The 8,492-nt window shown below is 55.9% G+C and overlaps 1 protein-coding gene across 2 annotated transcripts in view; it reads left to right on the top strand.

Annotated features, from left to right (window-relative positions):
- BCL2L1 (BCL2 like 1) overlaps nucleotides 1–8,492 on the top strand; it is a 17,558-nt gene that overhangs the window by 6,383 nt on the left and 2,683 nt on the right. The gene's annotated exons all lie outside the window — the stretch shown is intronic.

Here is an 8,492-nt window from a genome sequence, read left to right as displayed (position 1 = left end):
TCTGCTGTGGGAGCAGAAGGGGGCTGGGGGCAGCTGCTCTGTCCCCTCTGGAGACCCCAGAGCAGCCAGGATGTTGACCTACCTGCTGATTCAGAGAGAAGGTATTCACTGAGGGTGGCTCTGCCTTGCACTGGCAGGGCAGCAGCCACTCTCCTCCACCCTCTGCTCTCCTGCTCCACCCTCCCACAAGGGAGGGATGTTGCCCTTAAACACTATTGTTCTGAGCCACTAAAGATTAAGCATAGAGTGGAGACATGAAAGGGAAGCAGAGTCCCTCAGTGCCAGGGCATTCCTTGTTTTATTGCCCTGACCTTGGACAGGGAAACTTCCTCCTCCCTGCTTCTCACCTGGAAGGATGTGCGGGATGGGTTCTTGGTGCAAGATCTCTTTGAAGTCCCGCTCCTAATCATTCTTGAGATGCCGAGAGCTCAAGTTAAGGAACATGCATTCCAGAGGCGTGGGAGAGCTTCTCCCACAGTGCAGCCATGGAGGGGGGCAGCGGGGCAGGCCCAGGGCACGGGCTGGCACCCATCGTGGTCAGGTGGGGAGAAGGGTTACTCTGCCACAGCAGAACAGCCCAGTGGAACGACGGTGCCGAGGGCTGCTGGGAGGCAGAGCCGTTAGCAGATGGCTCCAGCTGGGTTCACCGGAGAGCAGGTGTGGGTTTCGGGAGCAGCCTTTTAAGAGAGATGTCAGTTTTGAACCCGGGAGGCTCAAGGGGCTGAGCCGTGGCTGCCACAACTCGCATGCTGGGGAGCTGTGACCTAGTTGTGCTGTAGAAATGCTCGGTTTTATTTTTTTATTTTTAGGTATTTTGCTTATTTTATCCTCATGTTTAATTTAGTTAGCAAAAAAAGAATCGGAGGGCTGAGCAGTGCTGGGAAGGACTGCCTGCAGGCGGGAACGCCCGCTGCAGCTCCCTGCAGCCAGCATCTCTCCAGCCGCCCGTGTCTTCTCTCGGACACGTGCTCACGTGTACCAGCCCAGTGCTGTCTCTCAGGATCTCTTTAATGGGAAACCCAGTGCACTCAGCGCTGCTGCCTGCCTCCGGGGTAGCGAGGGAGGGAGGGAGGAGTGGGATTCAGAGCGTTAACCAGAGAGGCTCCCGCGGCCACAGGGACTGTTTGAATGTTGTGCTGTAACTGGTCTGCCTTCCCTCTGCTGCTGGGAGCAGGAAGCTGGGGGAGTTTGGTGTTTCAGGGGGCTTTGGGCTGGTTACTTTTTCGACTGCTGCTTGCCTCTGTACTGGCACAGCAGGCCCAGGGAAGGGTAATGGGCTGTATCTGCAAAGAGGGAAGTTTCAGGGGGTTGTGTGATTCCCTTGGGGAGAGCTGTTTGAATTTATTGCATTATCCTCCTTCCTGCTCAAGCTTGTGTTTCAGCTGTGTCTGCAGACGTAGCTGCTGATTTAAGTAGATCCAATTAGTAGCTAGCTCCTGGCATCAGTATCCTGCTTGGGGAGATGAGCCCTGGAGATGAGGAGCCTCCAGTGGGAGCAGGGCTGGGCTCAGCCTTTCAGCCCCCGTTCCTGATCTAGGATGGACCCAGAGTTCCCCAGCTCACAGCCCTGCACCTGAGCTCAGAGGGAAACCGAGGCGGGTGTCCTGCTCCGTGCTCTGCCTGGCCAAGAACAAAGAGCAGGCAGGTTCTCCCTGCCTGTACTGCTGCCAGGCAGGTGCTCTTAAGAGGGAAATCAAATACTCCAAAACGTGGCAAGCTGGCAGTAGGCAGGGTTTGGAGCTGGAGCTGTTCATGCCGGGACTGTGCAAGGGGCCTATGGGCAGAGCCATGCAGTGCCCTGGCTCCTGGGGTAGGATTCTAAAGGGAGCTGCTGGAGCCGGCTGCCCCCTGAAGGAGCATGGAAGGGTTTTCTTCTCTGCTGGAAGATGAAAGACTCTTTGTGAAGCTCAGAGAAGAGGTCTAGGCTGGCATGGAGCTGGTTTAGTTTGAATGCAGCTAGTGCTGTGATCAGGTGGAGCAGGACAGCTGTCTGCATTGCTTCTCTGAGCAGTACCAGTGCCATTTGCCCATCTCTCTGGTTTGTGCCACCATGGAAGCTGTGGAAGGCTAGGGACACTGCCTATGTTGTGCAGGTGGCAGTACGTGGCATTACTCTCTGTGTGTGCCTTGCGGTGAGCTGGCTCAGGGTTTGGGCTGGGATGTGGGTGCTGGGTGTGTGTGTGGCCCTGGGTAGTGCCTGGGTGACATATGACTTACATATGGAGAAAATGAGGTGTTGCTACCTGTAAATGGAGTGTTGCAAGCGCCTTCATTCTATACTTGTATGGCTCACCAGTGTATTAAACTTGCTGGAGAGCTAATGTCTTTTAATAGAGCAACTGACCTCATTTAGAAGCTTCCAGTGCACCAGCCAGTGATTATTTCATGCAACAACATGCATGGAGGAGCCCAGGGCAGAGCACAAAGTCTCCCTCTCATGCTGCACTGCTCTCTCTTGCGTTTGCTGCATCAGCTGCCTACTGTGCTTCCTGCCCTCAAGTCAGCAAGGATTTTGCTAAAAGGGACTTTGTGGCTTGAATAATTTGAGATTTCATGGAACTAACAGGAAGTGAAAACAGAATGAGCACATCTTCCTCCTCTTCCTGCACCTCCACCCTTTCCCCTTTTTCATTCAAGTGGCATGTAAGAATTACAGCAGCCTCGTGAGGTGCCGGGGCTGAAGTGGGAAGTGGTGAAGCTTGGCTGTCGCTCCTCCAGGATGCTGGGGGATGAGTGGCTGAGGCAGGAGATCCAGGCAGCTCTTCCCCAGGATCTGTCTCCTCTGGGGACCATCCCTGCACCCAGCCTGGCTCCCTTGAGCCCTGGTAACACCAGCATTCCCTGTGGGGTGGGTTTGGTGAGGCTCACGGTGCAGGTGAGGGCCAGAAAGAGCTGTCAGCATCGCCCACTCATCCCCTGGCAGGAGGGAACGTGGCTCGGCAGCCAGGCACACGTGAGCATGGCTCGTCTCCCCGGCACAGGTTTCCCCACGGTTACACAAGGGCACGATTGCACAGGAGCTCTGACGTCCAGGAAGAGCAATGACAGGGTGAAAATTGAGCTCTGTTCCCTGGGTGCCCGTGGCCCTGCTGAGGTGCTGTCCCTCTGCTCCCCGGCAGATATCCGGGACATGAGAGCAGGAGCCTTCCCTGCCCCCCGAGCGCGCCCCTTGCACAAAGGCTGCTCTGCTGCGGGGCTCAGACACCATCTGTCCGGTGGGGAGAAGCATCAGAGAGACCGTCTTTCCTCGGACTATTCCACTTAATGCCCTTTGGAAAACAATCCCATTCCCAGCAGGTGCTAATCTCTTGAGTGGATCCGGCTCAGCCAATGTGTTCTTCGCTGTGCCTTTGTACCAGAGCCATGTCTCCTGCCATCGCTGCCTGCCCTCCTAGAGCAGCCCGGTGCTGGCCAGGGCTGTGGCACCTTCGGGAGCCCTCAGCCTGGTTAGCTCTGAGAGGAACACTGATGAAAGATGGATGCAAATGGATTAGTCATTCACATCGTCTCCAGCTTTAATACACATGAATGTTTCAGCAGATTTCTGGAACGGAGAGCGCAATTCCCTGCTCTCCATCTCGTGCTGTGCACAGCAGTCTCCCGGGGCAGGGACGGGGGTTACAGCTGTCACCGTAGCCTCTTTCATGTATTTGGAAAACGCTGAAATTGTGCTGAATGGTGTGGGGTTATTGCAGGTTCCCTGGAGCCGGTGATGAAACCAGTTTGACAGAAGGCTGCCGCGGCAAGGATTAGGGCTGGAATGTGCTAGTGAGGGTTTGTTTCTGGTTAGAAAAGAGCTGGCTCTGGCCTGGGCTAGGCTGGAGCCCTGCAGGTCTGTTGGGCTTTGGCCCAAGGGACAGCTTCCCTGCTGGACCCTCAAGCTACAGTCCCACAGCAAAGCCCGAGTGAGAAGAGAAAGAAGAGGGGGTGTTCTTATTTGACTCTTTTGAATTTGTGGCTGCCTCCTTCCCAGTCGTAGGTTTTAATGAATACCCTGGGATTTGGGGAGGGCCAGCACCCCAGGGTCCTCAACACCCCAGCACCAGCTCCAAGGGCAGGAAAGGCAGGAGGGGCAGTGGGTGGGTGGCATTCCCTGCCATTGTCATGGAGATCAGCAGCTGCTTCCCTGGAGGTCACCATTTGCATAACAGTTAGAGCTGAGTCTCTGGAGTATTTGCACCTGCAGCTGCTGTCCCCAGAGCCCCTTCCTCTCTCTGTGTCCCAGAGCCCCTTCCCCACCCCATTCTGAGCCTGCCTGGGGTTGCTGGTGGGGACCAGTGGGGTGGAGCTGCAGATCTTCTGTACCCATGGAAGGGGGACTGGAATTAGATTATCTTTAAGGTCCCCTCTAACCATTCTAGAATCTATGGGGAATTGTGTGTTTCTGTGGGGAAGGTCAGACCTGCCTTGGATGACAGGTTCCCTTGCCATGCTCCTGAGTCAGGTGCTCACCTTGACCTCCACTGCCCAGCACTGCAGGCAGTCCTGCAACCTCTGCAGTCACACTCTGTCCCTGCTGCCCTCCTTTCAGGGCTGGGAGTGCTGGGGGCCACATGTGAATACAGCATCAGGGGGAGCAGGGCAGAGGGAGAACCTCTAGGATGTCTCTTCCATTCGTATCACAAAGGGACCTACAGAGCCGTGTTTACAGGATCCCAGTGGCAGCCTTTGGGAATACTTATGTTTTCTTTTATTCTTAAAGCTCTCAGCTGCCTTTTCTCCCCTGTGCTTCACCTCCAGGTTCACATATGCCAGCCCCATGTGGTGAGCTGGCAGCCCAAAGGGGCTCTGGGAGCAGGTTGCTGTCGATGCAGGGCTTTGTTGTGGTCTGTGCTGAGCTGCTGCCTTTCTTTCTCCCTCCTTGTCTTGCTGCTCAGCACAAAACTGTTCCCAGCATCTCATTAACAAATGTCTGGTCGTCCAGATGACTCTGCTCCCGGCCGGCAATTGCTGTTAGACCTCTGAGCAGGAACACAGCTGTACTTACAGTGAAGGTAAAACAGAAACAGCCTTGTTTTCAAGGGAAACATTGCCTCGTGATGAGAATGCCTGGGTTGGGAGTCAGATGCTGTGGCTCATGCTGCTGGCTCGCACACAGCTCTGGGAAAGGCACTTAACTTCCCCATAGCTCTGTTGATCCATCTGGGAACAATGCTGACTTATCCCACGGGAGGTTCTGGGGAGCCAGATCATTTTTGCTAAAACACATCAGGGTCCTTGGGTTGCAAAGGCTGTTGTGCATTCTGAGATGGGTGCTGGGGGTGTCTCACTGGGCTGGCTGGGTATTGGAGCCATTGGGAAGCTCCAAAGCTCCTGCTGGAGTCCGAGTCTCCATGTCAGAGTTTGACCAAGTTCACCTGGATACTCCCAGTAGAGCCTGGATCTTCTCTGCTGGTTTTCAGAGCTTTGTCCTGGTATCTCAGTAACCTCCATACTCCTCACCCCCTTGTGCAGGGCAGGCTTTGAGCCCCAAACTGCCAGAGCCCTCCCCTCTCCGTTCTCCTGCCTCACCAGAGGCCAGATGGGAGTTTCTGCTTCCTTCACCTGCCCTCATGGCTCAGTGTCACCGAATCCTCTTTCCCCAAGTGCTGGGGCTTATCTTGAAAGAGGAACCTGCTCTGCTCTGCTCGCCCTGAATGGGATCCAGCAACTGTTCTCACTCCCGTGCAGGCAGCACTGGTGAATGAAACCAACTAAACAAATGAGAGCCTCAAATTTTTGGTGTTCCCCTTCCCAGGCTAGGATGTGAGTAGTGTCTCAGTCAGAAGTTATGCTTCTTTAGTCTGCTCTCCCACTTGAGACAGAGCACTTCAGGTCAGACCTGCTCCTCTTGCCTTTTTGCCACAGGGTTGTGTGTGGGCATTGGGCAGTGTTTATTTAAACACTGCATCCCCCACAGTGCTGGGTTGCAGTTTGGGGCTCTGTGAGCGTCCAGAGAACTTTTGACACTGCAGAACCTCCCTGCCCCAGTTCTAGGGGGTGGTAGAGCCTGACTCTCCAGGTTCTCTGCCTCCTGCAAGCAGCATGTGCAGCAGGAGGGAAGCATGACCTGCCCCAGCTCCTCCAGCATGTTTTAGGCTCCAACAAGAAAATGTGGGTTCTTTCCCCAGCTCTGGGGAGGAAAGGCAGAGGCAGGGGATTGCCTCTTGCATAGGAATAAGATCTCTGCTTACTCATTGCCTGCTCTGGAGCATCCTCCTCTCGGCCGTGTCAGTGACCGGGGGTGGGTAAGGGGATGTGACGGCCGTTCTGATGGAACAGCCTGTCCTCTGAGCCCCTGATTGAGACACTGACGTGCTGTTGCTACCACAGTCCTTGTGATCGGCTCAGGAATTCCAAATATTTCCTCTCAGATAAAGGTGACTGGGGGAGGCCAGAAATATCTGGACGTGTCTGGGCAAGCCTGAGATCCAAACACCAGGCCGGAGAGGTCGGGATCAGTCCTGGGAGTGCTGGGCTTCAGGTGCAGAGCAGCCAAGGCCCGGGATGGTGTGGGAACAGAGCAAGCTGCCTTTCCCTAACCTTCAACCCGCCCCCAGCATGGGCAGGGAGGACATTCCCTGCCTGTTTTCCCACTCCCTCTGGTCTGGGATCTGGTTCCCAGGGGACACATCTGGGATCAAAGTTGTGCAGAGGCTGAGCCATCACAGCTCCTAGGGTGATTTCCCTGGGGAAGAGCAAGGCACTCTCCTCGGGTCCACTGCAGCCCCCAGCTGTGGCTCCAGCAGCTGCTGCTCCCTTCCCAAGGGAAGGAGAGGGGCTCAGGTCCCTCCCTGCCTGTGCTGGGCTCTGGCTGTGCCTGTAGCACCCGATAGCTCCGTGCTCACTGTGTGCCATTTATCTCTCCTTCAGCAAACACTTCCTTTTCTTGGAAGCAAGGGCTTCTTGGAACTGCCTTTCCCCAAAGGCACCACATGCCATGGAAAAAGCAGCATGGAGAAGCGGCTGCCAGCCCTCCTTGGCTCCCTGCCCTGCCGGGGGGGCCTCTCCTGGTGCCTGCCCCATGGAGAGGCTGGGGGGATGGGGCCCTGTCCAGCACTGCAGCCTTGCTGGGCACAGTGGGGACATCCCTGCTGTGGGTCAGGAGGAGCCTGTGGAGATGTGTGGGACTCTCAGTGGGGCAGGTCCTAATAAATCCCTCAGGAAAGCAGATCTTCTGGGGAATACATCATGAGGGTGCAGCTGCCTTCCTCCAGCTGAGCATTCTGCAGCCTCAGGTGCTGTGAGCGAGTGGCTGGGATGTGTGTCCAAGGGAAGGACCATCCCTGGGGCGAGGGCCCTGGCACTGAGACATCAAAACATATGCTGACTTGGAAGGGACCCACAAGGATCATCAAGTCCATCTCCTGGCCCTGCACAGGACAGCCCAGCATCCCACCATGTGCCTGAGAGTGTGGTCCAAACACTCCTTGAACTCTGGTTCAGGCTTAGTGCCATCACCACTGCCCTGGGGAGCCAATGCCCAGCCAACCTCCTGGTGAAGAACCTTTTTCTAACATACAACCTAAATCTCCCCAGACACAAATGTTGTAGGGGTGGTGTTTTTTGGACAGGTGCCTTCTGCCCCTGTTCCCTGTGCTCTCAGTTTGCTGCCACTGCCATGCCCTGTCACAGCTCCATACTCATCACCACCTATCAGCAAAGGGATTTCCTGTGCCAGAATTTAAAATATCTCCTTCTTGGGTTTGGGCTCTGCTCCTGTCCCTGTCCCGCAGCACATCACTCACTGTTCCCTTGGTGAGTGGACTGGCAGCAGGCAGCAGCCCTCACCTTTCTCCCTGGACAGCATCTGCCTGTGAGCTCCATGCTGCCCATTCCTGCAGGGCCAGGACACAGTACAACACCTCCACAGATCCCATGCCAGCTGGCAGGCTTGGTGGGAAGTGAGCTGCATTCTGCCACTCTGTGTGGGTGATGAGAGTCATGGGGATGATTGTCATACCCCTAAAGAGGACTCTAAGTGAGGTGGCAGCAGTGACATGCTCCAGGGTGAGTTAGCTAAGTCCCTGTGTCCCAACACTCTGCATTTGGGTCTGTGAGTACCTCCTCATGGTCATGGGGTGTGGAAGGCAGCTGGGGGAGGTGTCTGGTGGGAGATGGAGAGGAGCTCTGGTGGCAGAGGCGGGTGCTGAGGTGCACAGCTTATCAAGGACCTGGTCCGCTGTGGTGGGGAGCCCTGTGGCCATGAAGAGGGACACAGCCCAGCTCCCTGGGAGTAAGCATGCAGGTCTACTGCACACTCTGCTTTAAAAAACTGTCTGAGCTTGCTCATAGATACTTGGCAAGGTGAGGACATATTCCACAAGCTGTGACCATCCTGGAGCTGTTTGGTGGGAGCTGGGGGACTTGGCACCATGTTCCATGGAAGAGAGGCACCTGGATGCCAGCCATGACCTGGGCACCAAACCCCCGCAGTCCTGCGGGCACAGGCTGTGGGCAGGTGTGGGAGGCAGTGCTGGCAGAGCAAGCAGGCAGGGATGGCCCCCCCGCCC

The sequence above is a fragment of the Geospiza fortis genome, unplaced genomic scaffold, assembly GCF_000277835.1.
Source record: "Geospiza fortis unplaced genomic scaffold, GeoFor_1.0 scaffold188, whole genome shotgun sequence".
Taxonomy (NCBI): domain Eukaryota; kingdom Metazoa; phylum Chordata; class Aves; order Passeriformes; family Thraupidae; genus Geospiza; species Geospiza fortis.
This window is presented reverse-complemented; position numbering and strand designations above follow the sequence as displayed.